Raw genomic sequence first — 26,730 nt, 5'->3', positions numbered from 1 at the left:
TGATGTCCGGCTCTTTGCAACCATGTACTCATACACTTTGCTCTAATGTGACTCATCTACTGTAACTGATGAATTACACAAGGCACTGGAGGTGAAGGATTTGTTCACTACTAGCACCCAATTCCATTGAGTGTTTTCTGTATAAATATCTCCAAAATTTCTGTTCTAAAGATTATAAACAGAATAAAACCATTAATAAATATAGGTAAATTTTGATACAAACCTGTGTGTTCCACTGCTTAGTTTGGTCGAAATCAACAGGGATGGTATTCTTAAATCGCCTCTGAATGTACCCCTCATGACAAAAAAATAAGCTTATTCTACTAAAGCAATGATAGAATAGCAAAACAACAAGGGTAGGACAACCCTCCCTCCCCCTTGTCCCTATATTCGCTCCAAGCCCGTTGTCCTCTCCCTTTTAGGGCTGTCCCGTTTAAAAACAAACTACGAGGAGGAGAACACTTTTGAAGACCAGCCCAACTTTCCTCTGGAGGTGCGAAAATAAGAGCAGTGCTACTGGAGGGTGCCCAGGGAATGGGCCGTCTCCAGATCCGCCTTGATGGCCTGTAGGGACTCCACCACCTTCCCGAAAAGGTGGTCTCAGTCGAAAGGCATGACTAGTACCTTCATTTGGACCTCCTGGCAGAAATTAGTGGCCTTCATCCAGCCCTGGCGACAAGGGCAGACACTGTTCCCCATTTGCCGGAACCCTGTGTCGGCAAAATCCAGCGCCACTATGATGACGTGATCTCGCTACCTCTCCCTCCTGGAAGAGGGTGATCGCCTCCATCCTCTTGTCATCCGGGTGGAACGGCAAAATCAGACCTAGCTTGTACCACAGCTCCCAGTCGACCTGGGACTGATCTGGAGCCTCCTTGTTTGTTTATTTTATTTGTATAGCGCTCCAGACCCGTAGGTAGAAGGGTGCTTAAAGAGTCAGTTACAGGAATGAGGTATACATTTTACATTGTACAACAACTTACATAATTTACAAGCATATTTAAGCAGTCAGCTGGTTCATAGAAGATTCAGAGGTAATCACTGCTTTTTGTTCAGTAGCCAACGAACATGTTTCCTAAAGATCGGGAAGGACTCAATGGATTTGATGTTGAGAGGTAGGGAGTCCCAAAGAAGTGAGGCAAGCACAGTGAAGCTAGTGCCACCTGTTCTATTTAATGTGAATATAGGCACTACCAAGCATAAGGAGTTGGATGACCTGGTTATTCTGGGAGTGGATTTCATGGTGAATTTGTTGATGAGATAAGGTGGGGCTAGGTGGTTTAAGGCTTTGTAGGTGAGGCAGATGGTTTTAAGGTCATTTTTTTGTTGTATGGAGAGCCATTTACATGCTTTCCTAGTTGTGGAAATGTGCTCTCGTCTTGGGATGTTGAGTTCTGCACGCAGTGCATTGTTCTGGAGAACCTGGAGTTTGTTGATTATTGATTGGTTGGCACCTAGGTATAGATAGTCCAGTTTGGACTGTATGAGTGCTCTGGCAAGTGTGAGGCAGCTATGGGACGAAAGGAAAGGTCTGCAAGCCCTTATCAGTTTGCCAGTGTAGCCGGTGGCTGAGGCGGTCATATTGATTTGTTTGGGGAGGTTGGTGTTGGCATCAAGGTGAAAGCCTAGTGTTTTCACACTTAACAATGGGGATGGTGTTGCCATCGATAATAATGTTGTAGTAAGGACTGAGTTTGGACAGGTTGCTAAGAGAGCCGACAAGGAGAAGATCTGTCTTATTTAGGCAGAGGCCGTGGGTGGCCATCCATGCCTGAATGATGGAGAAGATTTCATTAATTCGGGCGACGTCTGTGTTATAGTTACCAGAGATGGTGAGGAGTATCTGGGTGTCGTCTGCATAGTTGGTGTAGGTGACACCCAGACGGTCCAGTGTGTCGAATAGAGGCTTTGTAAATATGTTATACAAAGTCGGGGAGACACAGGAGCCTTGTGGCACTCTGCATGTGATGGGGATGGGGTCCGCTGCTGCTGAAAAACTCATGGTTCTGTTCGCCAGGAAGGATTGTATCCAGGAAGTGGCGGAGGGGGAGAAATCGGATGCGGTAGATAGGTGGCTGCATAGGATTTCGTGACTGACTAAATCGAAGGCTGCCGAGAGGTCTAGTAGGAGTAATATAGCGGCCTTGCCTTGGTCTTTAATTTCATCAATCTGGCTTTTGAGGTCAACAAGGGCGGTTTCTGTACCATGTTGAGGTCTGAAGCCAGATTGACTTATACCTAGGAGTTGGATTCTAGATGCTCCTGGATATGTAGGTAAGCAACTTTGTCCAGTATTTTTAGCAGGAATGGGACAGTGGCGATGGGTCTATAATTGGTGCGTATGGCTGGGTCGAGTGATTTTTTTTTTTTAGGAGGATTGTTTTAGGTTGCTAGGGACTGAGTTATTAGCGAAGGAGAGGTTGATAAGTTTAGTGATAAAAGGGGAGAGGTCTCTGGCTGCGTCTTATTATCTGGGTGGGACAGCTGTCCCCTTTGCAATTAGAGGGTTTTAAAGAGGAGATGATTTTTTGGACTCCTGTTGTAGTGACCTTTTTAAAGGTAAAGCCTGTATTAAAATCAGTAGGTGAAGATGAGCTAGGGCTGGTAGACTTGCTGCTAAACAGCTGTTGACGTTTGTCCTCAATTTTGGTTTGGAGTCCTATGATTTTGGAGTTAAGGGCCTTCTGGGTGCTGGTGCACCAAGGCTGGTCTTTTGTGCAGGTGTCTAAAGGTGGATTTGGATGCTCTAGTTCCTTTAGTATTTTGAAAAGTTCTTTAGTGGAGGAGCCTGCCTGATGTATCCTGACATTATATGCATCTTTTTTGGTGCAAATTATCTCCCTTTTATATAAGGCGGATGTATTCCTGAGGTTGGATTTATTTTCCGCTGATGGGTAAAATAATTGCCCCCCCTTTCCCCTTTTCAACCACAGGAGCTGGAACCGGGTTCTGAGACACTGTCCCCTTCTCCGGTGTGCCGGCAGACCTTGTCAAAGTCACCACGGCGGCCTCATGCCTCGGAGGGAGGGATACCTTCAGCGCCGTGGGGGCTACCTTGTCAGGGTCAGTCCCCAGAGATTTCGTGAGAGCAGCCGCCACTAGCTCTATCGTCGATGAAGGCTTACGTGCCGCCTGGGCCTTCTTGGGCAGCTCGGCCTTCTTCTCATCAGTCTGCGGCTTCTCAGGCTTCACCCGCAGCTTAGCCTGGTTGGATGGCATTCTCTTCGAAGAGGAGCCCGATTGCCAGCTGTCAATGGAGGCGGAAAGTGATGCCGATTGCGCCCCGCGTCCGACCACGGCGTTGGATCCGGACTTCCGGTTCTTGGCCTCATCTTGGGCCCCCATGGATGAGGCGCCCTCACATGAATTAGAATACCGTTGCTCGTATCGACCGGCCTTGGGTGAAGCATGCCCTTGCTCGGAGCACAGGGCAGAGGCCTTGGCATTCAGCCACGCCGCAAGTCTACTGTGCCTGTCCTTTGCCGTCTTCTTGGAGAAGTCACAGCATATCTTGCAATCTCCTTCCTTGTGGTCCGGATGCAGGCAGTAGAGACATTGCAGGTGCTTGTCATCCGCTAACACATTTCGAAGACCACACTTGGTGCAGGACTTGAAGAGGAACCTTCCTTCCCCGTCATGGCTGGAGGCGCGAAGTAGGCCTGATGGCCTTTTGGAAACTTTGACGATCTTCGCCCTTGAGGGGTGCTGAACTTCATCGACAATGTATCCCTGTTGTCGGCAGATGGAGAGAAGAGCACATTGGCTCTTTAACAAAATTAGAATTTTTTTCAGCAAAAAACACGAAAAAACGTCGAACCAGCCCGCAGAGCAAGCTGAAGGACTCCCACACTGAAGCGTAGAGTAAAAATCTGAAGATGGCTTCCAGAGGAGGGGCTTAGCTAGAGGACTGTCATTGGATAGGGGCAGGAGGACCCAGGGGACAGTGGTTTAGAGGAGAACAAGTGCCTTCCCCCCTGGTAACGTTCTTTCAACTTGATGTTCTTCCAATGTATTCCTCATCTTCGATATTTGATATCGAGCTTCAGAAAAACATTTTGGTTGAGAGCGCTGTGCTGTAGAGGTAGCCATGTCCCTGGTGGAATGGGCATTTAATCCTTCTGGATTATCCTTGCCCGCCAGCCTGTAGCATTCCGAAAGTGCCAGAATGATCCACCTGGATAAGGTCGGTTTTGTAACGGGCTGACCCAGTTTGTGACCTGTATAGCCTATAAAAAGCTGATTGTCAATACAAAGTTCGGATGGTCTAGATGTACAAGCTCAGAGCTCTGCGTGGATCCAATCTATGTAATCTCTCCTCCTCTTTGCCAGGCTGAGGTGGAGGATAGAAAGTGGGCAATACAATTTTCTGCTCTACATGAAAATCAGAAATGATTTTGGGTAAAAATGAAGGCTTAACCCCTAGAACAACCCTATCCTTCTGGAAGATAGTAAAGGTTGGCTTGGATGATGGTGCCTGCAATTCACTCCCTCTACGGGCTGAGGGTAATCCTACCAAGAGAATGGTTTTAAATAACAACCTTAACGGCCATGAATGATGAATGCGAAGGTTCAAAGAGTGCACACATCAGAAATTTTAGTACCAGATTAAGGTCCCAAACTGGAACCTGTAAAGGTGTGGGGACACATTGTTAAGTCCCTTTAGAAATTGTGTCACTCGTGGGATTTTGAAATATGAACATTCTGACGAGCGCTTAAAGACTAATAGCGCCGCCAAATGGCCCTTAATAGTTCCAACCAGGAGCCCCAGATTGGATTATGTGAGAAACCCGACTGTCTTCCTAGCGTGTCCCCGGGGATCTGTCAGCCAGGTGGCCAGGACAAGGCCATCGCTATTGGATCCAGTTCCTGGAGGTCGACCAGTGAGGTAGGATCACCTGGATGGGGTGGGGGGGGTCTTCAGGGTGTGGGACACCGACGAGTGAGATGCAGTATCCCCCTTCCTTTAACACCTTTTCCCCATCCTCTTAAATAGGACATTCAAAACCAACGCCTCCCGCACCCTTTTCGAAAATGAACACTGAACAACACAAAGGACAACAGACTAACACCAGTGCTGTTTACCTGACATGTCCCAATACAAGGGTCAGGCAAAGTCAGGCAATTGATGAGAATCACACACCCGATGGCCCTTTCCCTTCCCCACAGGGATAAAAAGGTTGAGCCCGAGAGCACAGTATGAGCACGGCAGACAGCACGATGGCAGCTAACCAGGCACAGCAGTTCAAGAGAAGGAAAAAAGCAGCAGGAATCGAGAGGGTGGCGAGGAGAGAAGCGCCCTGGCCCTTTTCGTCATAGGTCTGCAGAAACTTTGTGGAAGAGAACATCAGAACGCGAATAGCACAAGTGTCTCGCAGCAGATATCAACGGTACACAGGGCAAGCCTACGCCGATAGGCAGGAGTGAGGGAAGCTCCCGCGACTTTGGTACCAGCGTTGACTCCAGGGAAGCCAAAAGCAAAGCGGTTCATCACAGCCGGTGAGTCGAGGGGAGAACTGTAAAGAGATGGGCTTTGTTGAGTGAGAACCGCACAGTGGCAAGTTTGAACCAAGTTCAATGAACTGTGAAAGAACTGTAAACACTGTTAAAGGGGAAACCAGCTGCAGAGGGAAACAGCACCCACGTGGGTGCTAACTCTGAAGACACTGGTTGATCCCCATCTGAGCGAGACTACAGATACCAGAAGGCTGTAGGAGAGCCACTGAAATAGGTCAACGTGGTCATACTGAGAGTCAAGCAAAATCCCTGTACAATCGAAAGACTGATCTACAAACGGTGTGAGAGAAAGGGAAGTGAATCCACCAGTGAGCGAAAACAAGAGAAGCAAATCCCAAGAGGGGCCAAGTCTCAAGTCCCAAGAAACAGTGTGTTCAGAAAAGTGAACCCGGCCGAGGGATGTCCGCTGGAACTGTTTAAAATGACATTAAGATTTGTGAAGGAAAAGCCATAGTGAACTCCACCGAAGGAGGCTAAGATTCGAATGGGGTCAGCCCCCAGAATAGGGGGACCAAAGGGTGGAGAATCCTCACCCTAAGTGAAACCAAGAAAAACTTTCATTTGTTGAAGGAACATTTGTTTTGTTGTTTGACTACATCAGGCCTGCGAAGGCAAGAGACTTTCAGGAGAAACGAGACTTGGCCATCAACGGACCCGATAGTTGCAAATGGAACTGTTGTGTCATGCTGGGGAAGCGCGAGCCTGTACTGTGCTCTAAGATCCCACCTTAACCTGTTCTCGAAACGTGGGGAAGGCATACCCAGGCTACCGCATCCTGACTTATTCTTTGAGAACACTTTTCTTGAGAAGTATCACACACCCCTTTTTGTATTAGTTTTGGACATAGGTTTCTTAGTATAGGCCCTTTTATTTGACAACGTCACTAGGACTGCCTTATTTTTCATTTGATGGGCGACATGCTCCCATCTTAGATTCAGGTTTAGATTAGCATTGTTTCAACCTGCATATAGCATTTATTGTTCAATAAACACCCTTGAACTGTGATCACTTTTGCCCATCTTATTTGGTGCCACCATGAGTTCCTCACACTAAGGATAGTAGAAAAGAAAACTTCCAGTGTTTTGTATGGAAAAGGGTCTACATTCTTTTCACCAGCTGCATAATTTGTTCCAACGGTACAAGGACTTTGTTGCTGGCTTACTGCCCAAAAGCAAAATCTCCATTACGTAATCTGGGAGTTCCCAATACTTGTATCTCAGCTTTTCAGAAACCATGTGTGAATGCCGAGTGTCTTCACCCCTGGATGGAGAACCAGACCCTCCTCTCGCGAGAGAAGGTCCTCTCTTAGTGGAAGACATATTGGAGGACAGATGGACATATCCAGAAGGTCTGGGTACCACATGCTCCTAGCCCAATTCGGGGCAATTAGGATCATGTTTTTCCCGAACTTTCTCAACCTGCTGATCACATGAGGAAAGACGGGGACTGGAGGAAACGCGTATAGGAGTGGAAACTCCCAGTCCACTACGAACATGTCCCCTAGTGCTCCTCTTGAGCAGTTCCGGTTGACACTGGTTGCGAACTGATCCGCTTCATGGGTTCCCCAAAGGGTGAAGATCTTTTGAAGGACTTCCTGAGCTAGTTCCCACTCGTGGGAGACTGTGCTCTGCCCGCTTAGTGCCTCTGCCGCTGTGTTCTCTTCTCCGGCTAGATGAATTGCAGATAGATTCCTTCTTGAATTGCTGAAGTACCAGAGTTGCATTGCCTCTGTACAGTGGAAATGGCCCTACACCACCTCTCTTGTTGAGGTAATACATGGCCACTGTGTTGTCTGTCATTATAAGGACATTCTTTCCCCGTACAGAGAGCAGAGAAGCCTTCAGCGCAAGTCGGATTGCCCTCAACTCTAAAAAGGTTGATATGTAGTTTGGACTCCGATGGAGACCACAACGCTGTTCGTCAGATCGTTGGCGTGGGCTCCCCACCCTGAGTGAGGCGTCCGTCGCTACTCTCATCTCCGGCCATGCTGCCAAAAGGGTTCTCCCTTCAGAATGTTGTCCTCGCAGGCCCACCACAGGAGATCCTGTGCAACCCTGCTTGGAAACTGAAGTAGGTCTGGCATGTTTGAGAACTGGGACCATTGTGTACTGAGGGCCCACTGAAGGGATCTTATTCTCAGGCGAGCCTCTGGCACCAGAAAAATGCAGGGTGCCATGAGGCCAAGCAACCTCAAAATATGCTGGGCACTCTGAAATTTGGAGACTATTTGTAGAACGTCTTCAGTCCTCACCTTGGGTGGCCAGTGCTTTCCCAAGGATGTGTCCAGTACAGCTTCGATGAACTGCAGCTTTTGAGACTGTCGTATGCAACTTCTTGTAATTGAAGGAGAAGCCCAGTCTGTGAAGAGAGTGGCAGGTGACGTTGAGATAATCCAGGATTTGTACGGCAGAATGTGCCCTGGTCAGCCAATCGTCCGGGTAGGGTTAGACGTGAATCCCCCCCCTCCTGCAACTCCTTGCCACCATCGCCATCAGTTTGGTGAAAACACTTGGGGCGGAGGTTAGCCCTAAGGGCAGAACTCGAAACTGATGAGAACCGCCATGGCGGACACCAGGTATTTTCTGTGCTTGAGATGGATTGCCACATGAAAATAAGCATCCTGAAGGACCAATGACACCATCCAATCCTGGAGTTGGAGGGCCTGAAGAATCTGAGAAAGTGTGACCATCTTGAACTTGTCCTTCCTAAGGAACTTGTTCAAGTATCTAGATGGGTTTCAGTCCTACGTCCTTCTTGGGGATTAGGAAATATGAATACCATCCCTGGTTCCTCCCAGCTCCAGGCACCGGTTCTATAGCGCCTTTCTCTAGCAGGGTCAACATTTCCTGCACGAGGAGCAGATCTGGAACCCTCAAAGTGGCTCCCCGGTGGATGGTTCTGAGGTCTCTGAATGAAAGGAAGGCAGTAACCGTTGGCTATGGTTTCCAATGCCCAAGCATCCAAAGTAATGTCTCGCCATTCTTTCAGATGCTGAAACAGTCTGCCTCTCACTGGTGTTTTGGGACTCCAGACCTCAGAGGTTTTGAGGCGGCTGATAGTGGCTTTTGGTAAGGATGCCCCTGCTTTGCATCTCTCACTCGTCCACCACGAGGGAATCTTCTTTGGCCTCTCTGACCATCCGTTCCTCTTGCTCTTCCAACTGAGTAGTAGTGAAAGATCTAGCCCTCTGTAGAGAAGGAGCCAAGTACCCCCCAACTCAACCATCTCGTCCACAGCACCTGTATGTTGGATGCCGGAGTGTGAAACACGTGTAGTACCAGTGAAAATACCGATACCAAGGAGAATCTGGAAGGCAACGTTTCCATTGAGGAAACCATACTTGCATAACAGACAATATGATGGTCATCTGAATGAAATTCCGGAAGAAACAGGACCACCACCACCGTCATACAGAGCAAAGTTGATGTATAAGTGAAGAGATGCAGAGAGTAGAGAATGTAGACAATTCTATAAGGCATGAAGAAAGTATTGAGATAAATGACATCTTGGGATCATGATGAAGGATCTTATGCTGCAGACATAATGAAGAGATCAAGTTATTTCACACGTGTAAACATGCAAAGAAACGCAAGCAGATGAAGCATTCTTAAAGGCTAGCTAGATAGTGAATAGATTGCGGCATGCGCCAACACGAACATATCCATATATTGGAGTCAGTAAAGGATGGATGTTCCCACTACGTATGATGGCAGTGCTGAGCAAAAGAAGGAAGGCCGCTTTTCCCAGTTTCCAAGTGTGGCGCAGTTAGAAAACAAGTGAATTAACAAGGGTGACACTCACAACGGCGAGGTTGGATGAGCCAAGAAGCAAAAGGTCATACCAGGATGGGGTGAGCAGACATTGGATACAAATCCTGAGAAAGAACAAAGCTCCTGTCTCTAGTCACGTGGAGAGAAGAAGTTGGACAAGCAAGATTGTCACACGAACGCACGAGGGCAGAACGTGCCTTCACTCCCCTGAATTCCACAGAGCAAACATGTTCAAGGCCGAGTTCAAAGACCTAATTGACAGTGGTCCACTGAGGTGATAATGGATGGATATGCTAATTGGTGGGAAGCTATGGTTAAGACAAGCTCATCTGCACCTGGACTCTCTGCCTGCATACCGCCAAAGTAGGTTGGGAGGGTTCTGACGGAGGTTGGAAAGTAACCAATGATAGAGGACCGCATGATCAAGGGTCCTATAGTTGTGTAGCCAATTAGGTGTTGTATATTCTGTGACATTCATAGTGACATATTTTAAAGGGAAGGGCTTAGTTGCCCCACCTGATAAGAAACAAATCATTTTCTTCCACTAACCTAAACGAGTATGGATCGTATAGTTAGATGATCCTTGTAGGACCTATCACACTCACCATTAGGTTTTTGTAGTTGGTTACATAGGATGACGTTCGTAATACGCAGGTCAAACGTCACCTATGACGATTTTTACTATAAGAATGTCATTTTTTATGAAATGCTTTGTGAAGTCTCGAAAGTGGTCATGATGAGGGATGTCTGCTGATATCCGTTGTAGTCCCCGTTTCAGATAATTGACATTAAAACACTATCTTTTGCCAGCTATCTGAGTGGTTTATTATTGATGTTTGAATAAACTCTGCATCCACTGTCCATCTCTAAGGTATTGTTAACCCATCTTAAGGGGCCGAGAAGGAACCTCAGTTCACCTCCAAGGCTGTGCACTGGGGCGAAAAGGCTGAGGCTGCCTAATAGCGGCACCTACAGATTTGGCTGTCCTCTTTGAGGTCTGCAACTTCAACGCTTTCGTCAGCTTTGCTGCCAAAAAGTTGAGACGCGTCAAAAGGCATGTTGAGGAGTCTGGACTGCACATCTGGAGCAAATCCTGACTTTCTCAACCACGCAAATCTGCTTTTTACGGTGCGCGTTGCCATGGCTTCCTTGCCGTCTCAAACAATAGCCAAGATCAGTCTTTCTTTCCCCCTCGGGAATGTGCTCTGCTGCCATGGAAATAGGCCAATGCCTTTGTCCCAAATGTCATCCAGGAGCGGGACCAAGAGGATGGTCTTTCTCTTCGCCTCACGGTGCCGATATAAGAAGACCTCCTCCTCCTCTGGGGTGAGCTGAAAAAGTTCAGAAGCTCTGTAGATCGAGTGGAATCTCGTCCGGTGGGAAGATCTAGGAGGTGGAGACGGGAGGTCCCTGTGATGCTGGAAATGCATCGGAGGGACAGGGCCTCCGTATCCTTGCCCTTTACTGCTTTTTATCGTGTGTTCTGGCGTGTTTTCCGCGCAGGAGTTCATGTGGGACTCCTGGCGGTGCAGCTCTCTCTTGGTTTGGCGAACGGACCCGTGGGATACCCTTATGGCACCCATGGGTGGGGGTACAACCCTGTGCCCCTAGTATGTTTTTGGGCACCTGTGGGTGGCCCACAGAGCAGGGTATGGGCTGGTGGCAGCTGCATGCTGAAGTTGACAGGTGCGCAGAGTATCCTCCATTTTGGGATACCCCGGCCCTGCCATTGGGATCAGTTGATTCCTGATGGAAAACAAGATGGCCCCTGTGGCCTCTTGCTTTCTATGACCCATTACCTTGTTTTCCCAAAGTCCTGGGAAGCCCTGACTCTGTCCCTTCCCCCAGACTGGCTGTTGGGTGGAACTGCCATATATGGTGTTGTGCCTTCCCGGTGATGTATGTTGTGGGTACCTCCTGTGGGTGGGACCTGGGTGAATAGAGTGTGACGAATATGAATTCTGTGTTGTGGGCGTCTAGTATCTGGTGGTTGACACGACTGAGACAGCCCTGCCCGAAACCGGTATGAATGCAGCTTGGAGTGTTGAATGGCTCGGTACCTGTCCCAATACACATAACTTGTTGTGAGTGTCTGGAGAGAAGTGAATGGCCTGAATACTGCATGTGCCCGATTGGCTGCCTGCCTGCATGAATGCCCTTAGTCGTGATTGGATGCTGGAGTGTGACCCAGCGGAATGAATGGGAGATCAACAGTATATCTGGGGACCTCCCACTGCTAGGAATCGTGTTCAGAAGCTGAAGTCCACTACGACGAGTAACTGGAGTAACTGAAGCTTGACCTTGAAGCCCCGCTGGACGAGAAGAAGTGCTGTTGCTCTCCTTCGCAATCTGAAAGCTGGTGTGTCTCCAAGGACTGACCCAGAGAGGACCTGGTAAGGCGCCCTCTTCCCGAGCTACGAGGGACCATCGTGCACAGCTGATCTTTGCCAACGCTCCCTGGTAGACAGACCTTCGACAGACTGCTGACCCGATACGGGGACTGCTGCGGAACTCCAAGGAGAAGCGCCCGGACTGTTGTCCGCCACGGTCGATGACCGCCATCGCCGACCGGAGCCGCCGTGCGCCCGTTTGCCTAAGAACTTCAATTGATCGGACGCTCTCGTCTGCATCGTCATCTGCTTGTCTCCCGCTGGAGAAGGCCCGACCGTCGATGCGCCGAGGAGCATCCGCCAGTGGGTTTCCCCGCCACCTAAAGACCACAGACGCCGACGACTCGACACCCTTGCTGGGCCACAGTTCTTCATCATCTCTTTGCGGTCCAGAACTATCGTCATCGAGGTGCCCCGCACGCCTCTTCCTTGCAGGACGCCAACGCTCTGTCATCGACGAGCAACGCTAGGAACGAAGCTGCCACTTCCCTGCCGTAGTTCACCCTGTTCACCGGACGTTCGACGACCCCGTGACTCCTGCCTTAAAGGGAGGGCACTCAAGAAGGGCAGTCGATTCCCCGACACCGAAAGCCGAGTTTCTCGACACCTCTCGACAATCCGTGGCTCCTGCCTTAAAGGGAGTCACTCAAGAAGGATTGGTCGACGCATCGGAGCACTCTACTCCACCAGGTACATTGAGGGGGTAAAACCTTAGGAGGAAGTAAGACTATCAGACAATATATGGACTGGGCTTGTGCTATATATCTTTATTTACAGGTTGCCCAGGTGGGGGGGGGGGGGATCTCCACACAGAACTGTGCCTAGCGGTAGGGGTCAGCATTCTGCCTATTGTTTCAACCAGCTTACGTTCCTTCCTATCTCTATTGCTGGTTTCCTCGTTATTAATCTGTGTGACATTTTAACCATACAGTTGATGCACTTTAATGAGATTTGATAACATTAGTGGTACCACTTTAGAATTGTATATATTTATCATTATTGACTTCCGTGTACAAAGTGCGTTATTGTGATCGTGTACATACCCTTGTATATTAATTATATAAAGACTGTTTTCAGTAATACAGTGTGTGGACATTCCTTTGTGGGGGTTCGGGGACTACACTGTACTTAAGAACCAGCCTGCATTACCTCCTGAGAAGCTAGGCCTTGATTGCTCGACCACGTACCAATAATAGAGAATCTCGGCTGGGGTCCTCTGTGCCTCTCCTCTACCAACTCTATAGAGCGGAAGTACAGACACCCCCTACCAGTCTTTACAGTCCCCTATCCCGTCGTCTGTGCCAGGATCTGTCACATCCCTCAGGGGGGAGTTAACAGGGGGCTTAGAGAAGGAGGGTGAACTCACCTCTTCTAAGGCTGGGGGAGGTGGGGTCTGCCGGCGCCGCGGGCATCCTTGTCCGTATCTCAGAGACCAGCGAATGCAGAGCCGAGAGGATGTCCACCGAGACGTATCTAGGAGGTTCCTGAGGTGGGGTTGGCAGATGAGGCAGATCTAGAATAGGCAGCTGGGGCACCGGCTGCGAGTCCAGGCCCCTGTCGCCTTACTGCTCTTACTCAATGGTGTCCTTGCCATCGTCACCTTTGTCGGCACGCTCGTCGTAGGGCCTGTTTCCCAGGTTTTCCTCCTCCTGGATGGTTTACAGCCAGGTAAGCTCCTCCTCAGAGGAGATATCCATATACCCTCGAGGGCCATTCCACCTCTCCCCCCTTTTCTTTGCTTCCAAAGGAAAAGGTCTCTGAGAGATGACTGGCATCTTCTCCGGGGGTCATCTTTATGGGCTGGAATGCAACCTCCCTCCTGGAGGAAGGGACACCCTCGCCTTCGGGTTCGTGCCCTGCAGAGCCACCTCGGTGGCCTTCGCCAGAGATGCCACCACCCCCCTCGATGGAAGGCTGGGCCTTCATTGGGTGTACCTGGGCCTTCACGGTCAGGGCCTGAGCCTTGTCCTGCTTGGCCTTCTCCTTAGGGGGGAGGGTCCAAACCCTGATCACCTTGGTCTTCTCCAGTAGGGTGGATTTGGGCCTCTACATGAGTTTGCCCAGGTGATACAACTTCCCCCTTGGCCCAAGAGCCTGAGCGTTGACTGGTGACGGAGGCTGGAGATGTTGAATGCACCCTGGCCACCGAGGAGCGCGTCGCAACGGTGCTCCCGGTGACGGTGGACACGCGGTTCTGAGCCTTCTGTTGGACACATTCGGGAGGGGCGCCCCCAAAGGTCTTAGAAGCCCACTCAGCATTCTTGGAACTGGGAGGTGCGTGCTGCTGGGACCCACCCAGAGCAGGGGTCTTGGTCTTTAGCCACTTGTTCAGCCGCATGTGCCGATCCTTCATCGTGCAAGGGACCATCTCCTGGCAAAACACACAATCCTCCTCCTTGTGCGTTGGGTAAAGGCAGTAAAGACACTCGAAATGCTTGTCGTCCAAAAAGACATTCTGCAAGCCACAGCAGGAGCAGATCTTGAACAGGGGAGTTGAATCCTTCATCTCCTCCGACATGGTCCATGCGGCGTAGGCCTGAAGAATTTTCTGGAAGCCTTCACGAAGAAACTCGACGAAATTCGACCTTGAGGGGCGCTGAAGAATCCGAAAACGGGTCCCCGTTAATTGGATAGGTTGTTCGATGGAGCAAATGGCCCGACTGAACGAAAAATAGAGTAATACATTTCCAAAATGCGCAGTAAAAGCTCGAGAGCTAAATGCGAGGACTCTTAACACTTGAACGTGCAGTAAAAACCTGAAGATGGCTGCCAGAGGAGGGGCTTAGGTAGAGGACAGTCATTGGCTAGGGGCAGTATGACCCAGAGCTCAGTGATTGGTTGTTAGGAGAAAGACAGTTCAGAAATGAAACAAACTGATTTTACCGATATACACCAACCTATGCTCTTGAGCCACGGCCAAGTCAGCGGGCATGAAACGTGCTGCTTAAGACATATCTTACGGTGGGGGAGCTTGATACATAGTATCCAGTTTTGTATGTACACATTCTACATACTTGAATGCAAGCCTTTCCCTACCGTACAATGAAGCTGAAACACCTCTGATCGAATCCATACTTTATATGTGGTAGCGATAAAACCAAAGATTTACAACTGCCACTTCAAACGTGCTTTCAGAAACTTTAAGGGCCAGATCATGCAATATCAATAAATGGCTTGTTTTTAATGTTTCATATAAATCGATTGCACTTTTGTTGCTGTGAAAACACGCCAAAAAGGTAAAACGGATTCAAAATGTTCATCGTAAATTATGAGCAATTTGTGTTTGAGCCCATCAACACAATATTTAAATTACCCTTATTCTCAGATTGGTCCAATTCATACTTTAAAAAAAATGTCTGGGTTTTGAGACAGAGACAGGGATAGACGGAGTTTAGCTGGAAGGTCACCAGGTGGTGGCCAAGTTCCAAATATAATGGGAAGGCCCACTAAGCTATTGAGAAACTAATTTCCCTCGATTAGGGTTATATTGGAGCAAGCCTAAATCTCAGTACAAAATAAGGCAGCACATACTCCCAGTGTTCTAAATACTTCAAGTGCTGGTATGAAGGCCCTCTTTCCAAAATGCATTCAAATGCATTCATAACACCACCCTTATATGCTAAAATCAATGAAATCTTGGCTACCTACTTGCTCGCACCAATTGCCTTTTCTGTGGATACTTCTCAGATAATTTTAAGCATCATACCCCGCTCCTGTTAGTTATCCTGTAATGAGTGCCGTTTCAATTACTGTCCAGCATGGCAGGACACATTTTAATCTCATCATTACCAACCAAGCCTTTGGCATTACAACTTTCAATAAAGAAATTCAATTGGCACTGGAGTCCAAGATCAGTTTCTGAAATTAAAGAACAAATTACTTAATCTTCTTTTTGATGGATGTGCCTGCCACGGATTCCTGACAGTAGAGGTGGCGTTGAGCCACATGACCTCAGTTCCACCCTTTTTCCCTAGCACGCGGAGGCTGAGGGACTGTAGAACCAACAGTATACTAGCTTCCCGGCAGGTAGAGAGGGAGGGCGATGTGGACTGTGTGGCAGGAACAGCAAAAAAAAAAAAAGGGAGGGAGGAAATGGACTGGATTAGGACCATTGAGAAAATAAGATCAGGGTCCTATCCAAATCCCCTACAAAGAGCGGAAAGGAAATTGGGTTTCCTCAGCAAATATCTAATAAAATTCCCAGACTGGAGAACAAGGAATACGTTTTTCAGACTGAGATTGAATATCTTACATACTGGGGAAATATTGGCGAGAAGAGACCTGGGAGCTTCTGCAGTAAGCCTTTGTCAGTCATGCACCAAGCCTGAAAACCAATCAATCAAACATCTGATGATGGAGTGTGCAGGAACGAGAAATTCTAGACCTCAATTTCTCAGTAGATTCATGTCCGATGCAACATACTGGGCACAAGACTGCTCTTGGGAAAGCTTGATTGATGGTCACTCGCACCAAAAGACGATTGCTGTAGTGAAGATGCTTGAGGACTGTAAGATAGAACTGTAAAATTCTTTTAAAGATTGTGTAAATTGTGTTGGAATTGGTCTGGATGCGAATGCTTTGTTTATTAACTGTATCATTTTCACTTCTCTTGTTTTGCTAAATTATGTTAATTTGAAACTTGTGAAAGGTTATATTTTTTTCTTCTGCACCCATATACAATAAAAAAAAGAATTAAAAAAAAACATTAGAGAGGTAAGTAATATGTTCTTCTAATGGATTTTTTCCTGCCAAGAATACCTCATCTATGAGGGACTCCTAAAGCAGTATGTAATCTGGAGGAGGGAGGAAAGCAAGGACACCACCTAACCCAGAAACTGCTGCAGCACTGCCCTACAAAAATGGGCCTCCTGGGACGCAAGGAAATCCAAGCAGTAATGCTTTGCTAACCTTTACAGAGATGCCCACGTCACTGCCTGGTAAATGTCCAGGGCAGGGACTCCCCTCTGCAGGGCAGAGATGGCAGTCATTCTTCTGGTAGAATGGGCTCCAAGGTCTTCAGGCATGTCCTTCCCCAGCCAGATCATAGCATTCTGAGATGCAGAGAATGATCCACCTGGACAGGGTCTGCTTAATCACAGCCCTGCCAGCATGAGCACCGTTGTAACCAACAAAAAGCTGGCCATCATTCGTAGTCTCTCTCATCCGAGAGACGTAAAACTTAAGGGCCCATAATGGGACCACTCAATGAAATTGCCTTTTAAGGGTGAGGCAGACGAAAGCACAGGAAGATTGATCTCCTGAGAGATGGAAATCAAAGACCGCCTTTGACAGAAATGAGGGTCTCACTCTCAAAAGTCACCTTCTCTAAAGGGGAAAAAAACATATGGGGAGGTAAAATAGACCACGTCTGTAGCTCACTCACTCGTCTTGCGGAAGTTATGGCAACCAGGAAAATCACCTTAAGGGTGAGCAATCTAACAGAATAGGAAATGGAGTAGCCATAAGAAATGTAACTAAATTCAAATCCCACGCCGGGAGCACAAATTGGGGGGGAGGAAACTGGTTCCACAAACCTTACAAGAACTGCATAACAGTGGGGATTGTGAGAAATGAACAATGTTCCGGAGACCTCAAACAAAGAAATAGAAGCAAGGTAACCCCTTACAGTGTCAATCTGTAGGCCTGCTTGGGCTGAGGAAAGCAGAAAATCCAACACAGGGGACAGGATAAAGGATCCAGATCCTCTCCCAGCACTGCAATGAAAATGTAAGCCACCTGCAAGCATAAGTGGACTCGTAGCCAGTCTCTGAGTTGAGAAAAGAACATCGAGGACGTCATCCAACAATTGCCACTCCTTATATGTCAGCCTCTATAGCCAAGAATGAAAGTTAAGGCTGCTGAGTATCGGATGGAGGACCCGCCCCTCTGACAGGAAGAGCAAGTCTACTCTGCTCGGAATGCACTATGGAGGGCAGATGGACATGTCCAGAAACTCCGAACACCACGCTCACCGGCCCAGCCCGGCGCGATCAGGATCAGTGTGGTTCTGAACAAGCGTAGTCTCCCGAGGACCAGCGGGATGACTGGGATCAGTGGGAGGTTTTAAGTTCAGTTGACTGTCAATGCGTCCCCCAAAGCTCCTAGACAAGGACATTCCCTGGAGTTGAACAACTCACACTTCCTATTGGTACTAGAAGCAAAGAGGTCCAGTTCAGGAGCTCCACAAACAGATCTCCTCCAGAACTTCCTGACAGAGCTCCCTCTTGTGGAAGGCTGAAGTCTAGGGCTCCGCTGTGACATTCTCTCATCCGGCCAGATGAGCTGTCGTCAGAGATACACTCTGACGGGTTGGGGTGCTCACATGTCATGGAGAACCAAAGCCCAGAACCAGTTTCTCATTGCTTCTCTGCACAGAGGCAAAGACCCCACGCCACCTCGCTTGTTGAGGTAGTACACGTCAGAATCTCCAGTCTCGCATTTCACTGAGGGGAGGAAAGCAACCAGGGCCATCTTGATTGCCCTCAACTCCAGCAAGTTGATGTGGTCCCTTAACTCTGGAGACCACAGTCCACTCACTGTCAGGTCTGACATGTGAGCACCCTAGCCCATCAGATGAGTCTGTGACCACCGTCACCTGGGGCCAAGGGCGGCGAAACAATGCGCCCCTCAGCAAGTTGCCTGCATGGCATACAACACGTGATACTGTGCCATGTTGCTCAAGGCCTGTAAAAGGTCCGACATGTGGCCGTGGAATTCCGACTACTGACAACAGAGAAGCCACTGAAGCAATCTCTTGCGCAGCCTCGCCTGCAGCGCCAGTAGGATGCAGGAGGCCATAGAGCCCAGAAGGCGCAAGAAAGCTGAAGGCACAGACTTGTTCCTGTGATTGGAGGACAGACCATCCGAAAGATGTTCGTGACTCGATCCTCAGGCGGGAAAGCCCTGCCACCCAGGCGAGTATCCAAGACTGCCCCGGTAAATCAGAGACCGAGACGGCAGAATCTGAGACTTATTGAAGTTCAGGGAAAACTCAAACTGTGCAAACGAGTGCATGTGCTGTGCAGATGCTCCGACACTACCTCCGGTGAGCAAGCTCTTATGAGCCAGTCGTCCAGGTCGTGAAAGACATGGGTGCTTTCCTTCCTGAGACGAGCAACTACCACTGCCAGCAGTTTGGTGAAAACCTTTAATTGATAATGTCGGCCCACTATGAATCCCAGGTACTTCCTGTGCTTCCAGTGAATGCTCACATGGTAGTAAGGGGATTACCAACCCTTGTTCCTCTCTGCTACAGGTACTGGTTCTATAGCACCTTTCTCTATCTAGGTCAAAATTTCCTGCACAAGGAGCGGATCTGGAATCTCGAAAGTTGTTCCCCGGTGGATGATCCTGAAGCCTTTTTAGAAAAGGAAGGCAGAAACACTGGGCTATTGTTTACAATGCCCATGCATCTGAAGGTTTTGAGGCGGCTGATGCTGCTTTACCCTAAGCGCTGCCGGTGTCTGGGCGGTCTTCACACCACTTCCCCGTCCACCACAGGCAAATCTTCTGACCTCTTTGACTCACCACTCCTTTCCCTCTTCAAGCTGAGGAATAAAAGCAAAAGCACCTGCACCTCCAAGCTGTTCCACATGGGCGAGTTTGCGCTTGTCTGATTGCAGCACCAAGGGATTTGGCTGCCACCGTAGAGGTCTGCAGCTTCTTGAGGCTCTCGTCAGCGTTGCTGCCAAATAAATGTGTGCCGTCAAAGGGCATGTTAAGAAGTTTTCATTGCACATCCGGAGCAAACCCAGACTCTCAACCAGTCAAATTTACGCATTACAGTGCTGGTCGCCATAGCTCTGCTGATATTTTCAGAAGAGTCGAGACCAGTCTGAAGGGACTTGCACATGGCGTCCTTACCATCCTTAATGTTCAAAAACACATCTCTTTCTTCCCCTTCTGGGATTTGTTCAGCCACTGGCGATATGTATTCCCATAAGGTAAATGGGAACTTAAGACAGTGCACAGGTGGGATTTGCAGACTGAAGGGCAATACTTCCAGCAGAGAAGACCACCTTTGCCATGGCATCATAGCGTTAGTCATCTTTGTCAGGGGGAAATTGTTGGGTATGCAGTCTGTTTTGATGTGGCCGCCTGTACCACCAGACTGAGTAGGATGCTTGCTTAGGTAAAAGGGGTCACTGCTTGAAGTTCTGCATTTGCTTGTCAATTTATTATTTACTGCTGGAATCAATTCTGGTGTCTCCCCGTTGGCATTGACCCGCCTTTGTAAGGCTACATGAACAGGAAGAATATGGTACTCTACTGGGGTCCCTTATCTAAAATATCTGTACGTTCATCCTTCTTAAAATGTGGTGCAGGTTTACCCCATCCTAGATATTCAGGAACTCTAGACATTAATTGTCTGTACGACCCATCAGCATGGTTTGAGGGATCTGGTCTTCCAAACTCAATTTCGGAAGAAGTATCTATCCCACTTGCTGTTTGCAGAAGCCCAAAACTTTCATCCTCGACTCCTGATATAAGACCCTCTGGAACACTGTCCCATATTGCAACCCAAAGTGTTGTGAATCAGATGATGGCTCATGTTCCTCATAAATAGAAGAAAGTGACTTAAAAAATTATTTTCTTCGTAGTGGGAGAAAATAATCAGTTTTTTTCAACCTCCTTTGAAGATTTTGTCGCATGAGTCGATGACGGCGTCGAAGTCTTAGACGCAGTCGACTGCGAGGGCTTCGACAACAAAGTTGAAGATTTTTCAAGGATGTCTACTCTTTCGGCATCAATTACGTCAAAGATTTTCCTTTCGAAGGAGTTTCTTCTAGACTCGATGCAACAGCCGAAGGGTTCGAGGAGTTTTCTCCTGGACACCCAGGCTCGAGGGCGCACAGGTCCTTTGCCCCATTCTTTGTTGGGATTCCCCTCAACATGGGCATGACTCTTACTCTCTTCGATGGGGGTCAAGGCCACATTCTTGAAGACCTGAAGCATTTTCAGTCTGAATCTCTCCCATAAAGCCGGTGAGGCCGATTTGGCTGGGCAAGTAAACTGTTTAGGGGAGGAACCCAATGACGATGATGGCGAACTGATGCCTTTTCTCAAGATCGCCTTTTAGCTTTCTTCCGATGAGTCGCCCCTCAACTCATGGGAAGATCGTTTTTGACAGTCGGCGAAAGGGATTTAGGTGACCAAATGCAACTAACTTCCCTCCACGTTCTTTCAGAGATTACTGTAAGGAACTCATGGTGGCAACAGTAAAGACAGACAAGTGATCAAAGTTAAAGGGTGTTTATTAAACCATATGCCGGTTGGAAAACGCCTAATCAAAACCTAAATCTAAGCTGGGAGCAAGCGTCGACCATCAAATGAAAATAAGGCAGTCCTAGTGGCATTGTGTCAAATAAAAAAGAGCCTATACTAAGAAACCTATTGCCAAACCTTACAACTAATACAAAAAGGGTGTGGGATTGTTTTCAAGAAAAGAAAGAAGTGTTCACAAATAATATGTCAGGATGCGGTAGCTTGGCTCTCCCTTCCCCACGTTTTGAGGACGGGGTAAAGAGGGATCTTGGAGCACAGTACACTCTCGAGCTTCCCAAGCATGAGACGACAGTTGCACTTGCAGGTTGTAGGTCAACTGGTCGAATTTAAATTGTCGACAGGACAAATGGTCGAAATTATTTTTTTTGTTTTTTCACATTTTTTTGGGGGGGTCCCCCCAACCCCCTTTTTTTGCTAAAAACCTCTTTTTTTCCCTAAACGAAAACCTAAAAAAATATATAACTAAAAAATAAATTCAACCATTTGTCTGTCGACCATTTGACTAGACACCGCACTTGCAGCTATCAGGGCCGTCGATTACCAAGTCTCGTTTCTCTTGAAAGTCTCTTGCCTTCGAGGACCCGAAGTATTAAATAACACAACAAAAGTTTCTTCAATAAAAATGAAAGTTAGTTTCCTGGTTTTACTTCGGGTGAGGATTCTTCACCCCGGTCTCCTCCTCTTGCAGGCGTTGACCCTTCTTTTTTTCAGCCGCTCTCCTCCGGGTTCACTATGCCTGGTCCTTTATCCACCAATCTTAATGTCTTTTTAAACTGTTCCACTGGATCGATCTCTGCAGGGTTCACCCATGTCAACACACCGTTTCTTGGGGCTTAAGACTTTAGGCCTCTTTAGTCAACATCCCTCTTCCAGGTTCACTCTTGTCAATTTCACCTTCACATTTTCAATGTCTACGGGATTCACTTCCCTTGCTTTATTATAGTTCTTAGGTCAAAGGCTTTCGACTATGCAGGGATTTTGCTTGACGTCCTGTATAACCACTTTGACCTATCTTGGCAGCTTTCCATACTGCCTTCTGGTATCTGTAGTTTCACTTAGACGGGGATCGACCAGTTTCTCAGAGCAGCAGCCACGTGGTGCCGGTCTCCTTCTGCAGCTGGTCTCCCCTTTTTCAATTTTAAAGTTCTGCAAACTTCTCTCACTTTGCGACTTTCGTTCACCACAGCCCGGTTCTTCTCCACTCTCCCTTCGACTCACCTGCTGTGGTGACCGCTCGGCTTTTCCCATAGCTGGAGTCAAGGCCGGTACCACAGAAGCAGGGGTCTCCCTAGCTCCAGCTCATCAGCGTCGACACACTCAGTGTAACGTTGACATCTGCTGCAACACACTTGGGCTATTGTCCAGTCTTAAGTTTCCTTCTATGGGGGTTCCGCGGGTCTGCGTCGAAAAGGGCAACGCTGTGTCTCTCCTTCTTAGACTCTCGATATTCGCTGCCTTTCTCCTCTTGAACTGCTGGTTCTGGATAGATGTCTCTTCGTGAGGTCTGCCTTGCTTGTACTGTGCTCTCTGGCTCCACCTTTAATCCCTGTGGGGAAGGAAAAGGGCTGTCAGGTGTGTGTGATTCTGATCAATTGCCTGACCCTTGTAGTGGGGCAAGTCAGTTAAACGGCTCTGGTGTTAGTCCATTCTCTTGGGTGTCGTGAGAAAGTGTTTGTGTCGGAAAAGGTGGTGGGGGGCAGTAGTGTTGAATGTCCTACGTGGTAGGATGGGGAAAAAGTGTTGAAAGAAGGGTGATACCGAGTCGTGCCCATCGGTGTCCCACTCCCAATCCCCGATGACCCCCACCATCCAGGTGATCCGCACTCAATGGTCCACCCCATGGAACTGGATCAAATAGCGATGGCCGTGTCCTGGCCACCAGGATGAGAGATCCTCAAAAACAAGCTAGGGAGACACCTTTAAGTTTCTCACATTACACGGTCATGATAGGCAGGATTATCCCTCTGATGTCTTGTGATTGGATCTGAGACACCATAGTCGTGGCATTTCTTAAACCTTGATTTGGGAGTCTATGATTCTGACGAAGAAGCCATATTTTTTTCAAAACAACGTTAAATTCATGAAGGATCGGAAGTGCACTGATCTTCCGAAGTGATAGCACTCGTGGGAAAAACGGAACTAAAGCCTACAGTCGCTGGGCACAATATATACCAGGGATGAGGTCTACATCAAGACGGAGGCCCTCGAGGGACATTGAGTCGACAGGCGTCGATGCGCAGCGCCACCCTGCTGGAAACATTTTACAAAGCAGCTAAAGCTGGAAATATCAAAAGAGGAGGAATACGACGGAGAACACAATCCATTCGAAAGTGTTAACAGGTGGCAGGACAATGCATGTTGATAAAGGATGACTTTAACATGCTGTCCACTGTCCAGTTAATTGAGATACAAGGTCGACCCCCACAAGAGCATGATTCATTGAGGAAACAGGCGAGTTCTTTATCCACCCCCAGAGGTAATTTGGAAGCAGGAAAGCTCTGGAAAGACAGTTATGCCTCTAGCATTACTGAGGGCAGCACTGGAGCAGCTTCACTATCACGCGCATACGACTCAAGAAGTGGTTTTTGCCAAATAAGTTGGAGCATGTGGCCCAGTTTATTGTAAATTGCATTGTGTGCCAGAAACTTAATGCAGGGCAAACTTTGCACACAGGGAGAGGAGCAATCCCTAGACCCTTTGGCACCTAAATATAGATTATGTGGATATGCTACAGACATGCAATGGCTACAGATATATGCTGGTCGTGGAATGTCCTTTTTCTAGATGGATCGAGGCAGGTCCATGCATGCACCCTGATGCCACATGCGCCGCCAAGTTCTTGGTGCTTGAGGTGTTCAAGATGGGGTGTGTGGCGAGGCGTTGCGGTCGGACAATGGGCCGCATTTTGTTAATTGTTTTAACAAAGAGTTCTTCTATAAGGCATTAAGCATATGTTTTCCTGTGCTTACCATCCACAGGTGAATGGCGTCGGAGTTTAAAGCGACTGTTAAGAGGATTGCAAAAATAAAAAGCAATTTAAAGAAGGGATGGCTATATTGCCTACCCCTTGCCTTATATGCTCTAAGAAATCAGCCTGACTCAGATCACCATCTAACGCTTCATGAGTTGGTGACTGGACGCTGCATGAGAACCAACCTTGCTCCTCCAACTAAGTTAAAGACTGATGCCCATAGTGTAGCGAAGAAACTAGGTGACGAGATATAGGATTACCCAACAATGATGCAAGCATTTCTTTCATTTCTCAACAGGTCAAGAACCAGAGGAGGGGCCAACGTAGTGAAAAAGACAGCCTACCCATTGATTCAGAGGATTTATTGAAGCAACCCGCTCTATACTGTGAGAAACCAAAAGGTGTCTCACTGACCAAGCCCTTGGGATCTGTCATCCAGGTGGCCGGGGCACGGCCATCACTATTGGATCCAGACCCAGGGGGTGGGCCAGTGCGGGAGGATCACCTGGATGAGGGGTTCCTGGGGAGTGGGATACCCAGAGAAGAGACTAAGTATCCCTTCTCATTTTCCTGTAGAACAGCTTCACTCCATTTTCTATCCAAGAACTTCACCCCCCCCGCCTCCATATTGACACACACACAACCCTGGACGGGAAGACAGTCACACACAGCCAGTCTGGTTGCCATGTCCCAGTATTAGAGTCAGGCACTTGATCCCGACGACTCGCACCCGACGAATCCGGTTACCTTTCCCCAATGTGATAAAACATGGAGCATGAGAGCACCCAGAGAGCAAGGCAAAAAGGGCAACCGTAGCAAGCAAGACAAGCAGAATGGAAGGGCAGAAGTACCGGGAAGGTGACGCGACCATGGAAGTAGAGCAGAGAGGACCAGGAGGCAGATGAAATGCTGTGATCCTACCAGCTGCGGGGTGAAAGTCGCTGCAGAATCCCAAAGGGGCAACTCCCTGCTACTGCAGAAGGTCACGGCAGTACAGCCCTCATGTGCGGTGTGAGGACTTGAATGGAGGCGAGCCGCGCTGGGCCAAAAGCATCGACTGGACAGAAAGTCTTGATAAACTATCAGCTGCTGCCGGTGAGTGAAATGGGAGACCGGCTTGAATTAATAAATGAAAAGGACATTAACGTTTAAAGTGCGTGTTGGGTTGTCGAGAAACCACGAGCGAAAGCACATTGTACCAAGAATGAAGAATGCCGAGATTGTGCGCGTGAGAGAAGCCGTGAAAGAACCGTGAAGCACTTAAGAGTGTAACCGAGAGGAGGCGAATAGTCAAAGTGGTCATACGAGGGTAAAGTCTAGGGTATAGGTCTTTGACAAAATGTGAAAAGAAATATAAAGCCAACCTAAGCAATTATTAGCTCTGTGATGTTAACTAAGAACTGCCAATACCAGAAGGCCTCGGGAGAAGAGTCTGGTATAAACCTTTGAACTGTATACAGTATTGTGGGTTGCTCGTAGGACGGCAGCCGTGAGAAACAGACTCCTGATGGTTGAAAGTAAACGCACTTGCTGCAACATAACAATGACCCGGCGAGACGCGATCAGAAGTCTCGGTATTGAACTGGCAAGTACTTTGAAGTGAATGCATTAAAGATTACAAAGTAACAAGTGTGATGCCATCAGTTTGAAGGCTTGCGCCCGATCGAGGGAAGCCAGAACTGCCTACAGAGGAAAGTCTGAGCCCAGAGCAAGGGGGGGGGGGGGCAGAGCCCCGGGAGCAGGCATCCAGATACTCATTAAAACCCCAACGGCCCCGGCTGGGGGCTGTTTGGATTCAGTCCTGGCGCCAGGCTCATCATAGAAATCAGTCCTGGCGCCATAGGCTTTACTTACCTTATGCAGACCATGCTGCAAATGAGTCCAAGCCAACGTGAGGCCTGGATGGGACTACTTTATAACAGGGACTATTTTTTACTCGGGTGTGGTTCTGGGGAACTTCTTACCTGGGACTACTTTGCAGGCTATTTAAACCACGCCCGAACAGCAGCTCATGCTTCTTGTTATTCTGCATCCAGCAGCGTAACGCTCACTGTGTCTGCAAGTCAGCATCCAGTCTTCTGCCACGCCCGCCTCGAATCCGTAGCTCCTAGACAAAAGAAAGGAGAAGAGGTTAGATCACGGACATTATTTGATTCCTTACCTGATTCCGGACCCAGCACATATCCGAGCCTGGAAAGGACATTATTTCAGCACGCGTCGCTTTGCCAGCAGCAGCGCCGCGTTATACTCACCAGTCCACCGCATCTTTAAACTTGGCGCTGCCTCCATCATTTTCTTCGTCGAAACCCAGCACCTGTGGGGACAACAAAAGGAACAACAAGGTGAGCCGAGAAAACCGACAAAGAAAATCTCTTTGCCACCATAGGCTTACCTGCTTTACCACCGGAGGTATTATCCTTTAATTTGCCGCATCTTTCTATGCCACACCTATAAAGGGAGAGAAAATAGCAAGTTAAACTCATGCAACTTTTACCGGACAGTGTTTGGTAATACAGACTCTTACCTGAACACCATCAGCTGCCTCCAGGCAATATTCTTTTGGACACAGCTGCAACCCAACGAGGGAATGGAACAAGAGTGAACATCGGACATATTGAACTCTTTGAATTTTATAGACACTGGAGTCAATATTCCTCCGGAACTCCTCCAGTACCTTCAAACCAGTGAAGTAACTGGTATCTACGCGCCCCTGCATGCCATGCAGGATGGAGAGCTCATTTAAAAACATAAGGTGAGGTTACCAAGAGGGGATATCGGAGGTGATTAGTGGGGAGAACGA

At 48.3% G+C, this 26,730-nt stretch overlaps 1 protein-coding gene across 2 annotated transcripts in view; it reads right to left on the bottom strand.

The window, feature by feature from the left end:
- The window catches only part of HADHB (hydroxyacyl-CoA dehydrogenase trifunctional multienzyme complex subunit beta), a 679,110-nt gene that overhangs the window by 173,305 nt on the left and 479,075 nt on the right, over nt 1–26,730 (bottom strand). The gene's annotated exons all lie outside the window — the stretch shown is intronic.

Source organism: Ambystoma mexicanum, chromosome 4p (assembly GCF_040938575.1).
Source record: "Ambystoma mexicanum isolate Mex_15411 chromosome 4p, UKY_AmexF1_1, whole genome shotgun sequence".
Lineage (NCBI taxonomy): Eukaryota > Metazoa > Chordata > Amphibia > Caudata > Ambystomatidae > Ambystoma > Ambystoma mexicanum.
Note: the sequence above shows the minus strand (reverse complement) of the source record. Positions and strands in the feature narration are given on the sequence as shown.